Source organism: Condylura cristata, unplaced genomic scaffold, assembly GCF_000260355.1.
Source record: "Condylura cristata isolate star-nosed mole 26May11 unplaced genomic scaffold, ConCri1.0 scaffold00017, whole genome shotgun sequence".
NCBI lineage: Eukaryota > Metazoa > Chordata > Mammalia > Eulipotyphla > Talpidae > Condylura > Condylura cristata.
In genome coordinates this window covers 7066609-7068197 of record NW_004567118.1, presented here as the reverse complement: position 1 = coordinate 7068197, position 1589 = coordinate 7066609, and positions in this window count along the sequence as shown.

Here is a 1589-nt window from a genome sequence, read left to right as displayed (position 1 = left end):
CGCGGCGGCCCCCCCGCCGCCCCCGCCGTCTGAATAGCTATTCTGTCTCGCGGAGCCCCGCGTCGGGCGGCTGATTGTCTAACTGCAGACTGGCTGGCTGAGTAGAGCAACCAGACGCCTCCTCGGGACAGGTCGTGGGGGAGGGCCGAAGTGTGCTCCCAGAAGCGCCAAGCACAAACAGCCCGGCCCCCGGCTGCTTCCTTTTGATCCTCCGATGCCGGCTTGGCCGCGCTGTGGCGGCGGCAACGACCCATTTTAAGGAAGGCAAAACTGAGGGACGTGGGAGATACTGGCCGCAGAAGCCAGGAAGTTCTGGCCCTGCAACCCAGGCCGGAGCGGGGCAGAGGGCTCCATCGCAGCACCCAGCCTGTGGCAAGCCCGTCGCCCTCTTGTTTGGCTGCTGCCTCTGGTGAGGGATGGCCGGCTTCAGCCACGAGTGGGGGAGTCAGTCCTGGATCCTGCTCGAGCAACCTGGTTTCCTTTTGAGGTGACGCCACATTCCCCAGCTGGCTCCCCACAACGTTGTCTTGCTCCTGAGTTCTTTTTCATCAGGAGCATGTTGAGGCCCTCCCTGGTGGCGCAGAGGTTAGAGCGCTGCACTGAGGGCTGAGCAGCAGCAGCGGATCCCGGTCGGGGCGACCCACATGGCCAGCAGACCTCTCCTGACCACCCGCTGCTCCCCTCAACGGTGTATTTCAGCACGTCTGACTGTTCTGCTCCCCACTCTGTCTCTGGGGAATCCTCTCAACTCCCATAACTCTGGCCTGTACCCCAGTTCTTGTATGTATAAGTCATTTAAGCTTTTACAAAATAAATAAAAATGAATAAATCCATGTCGAGGCTACTTTAATGTGTCGTGACTTCTGGACCTGGAACCTCATCCCCTCTGGACCTCAGTTCCACAGTCCAAGTGGGACTGTATCAACCCCTAAGAAGATTTCTAGCACAAACACTCCAGAATTTTAATTCAGATACTCTCTGTGCAGGCAGTAGCTGCCATAAGCAGTTCTGTTTGCTTTTTTTTTTTTCAACAAGACAATTTTTTTTAAAGATTTTATTTATTTATGCATATAGAACTGGGGTACAGGCCAGAGGTGCAGGGGCAGTGAGAGGCCTCACCAGAGACAGAGTGGGGAGCAGAACAGGCAGATCAACGAAGCACACTGCTGAGGGGAGCAGTGGGCCGGTCAGGAGAGGTCTGCTGCACCATGTGGACCTCTTCCCGGCTAGCATCAAACTCATGCAGAAGTGTCCTTAGCTTCTTAGTGCTGTGCTTTAACCCACTGCGCCACCAGGAAGGGCCCAGTTCTGCTTTCTTACTTATATCATTGCATCTGCCCCCAGCACCTGTGTGCACAGCAGTGCTCACGAAAAAGTTATTGAATAAGTAGAAAGGACCTTTGCCTGTCCCATCTCCCTGGCAAAGTCCGAAGGACAGCCCAAAGTGCAAAGAGGAAAAACTAGTGTGACCCTTTGGGAGCATCTCCTCTTTGCCCCAGGAAGGAGAGGCTGCAGGTTGCCTGCTGAGGCTGGTGGGGCAGCAGGGATGTGGCAGAATGGAAGGAGAGGCTGTTCCTTAGCTGGGGGGG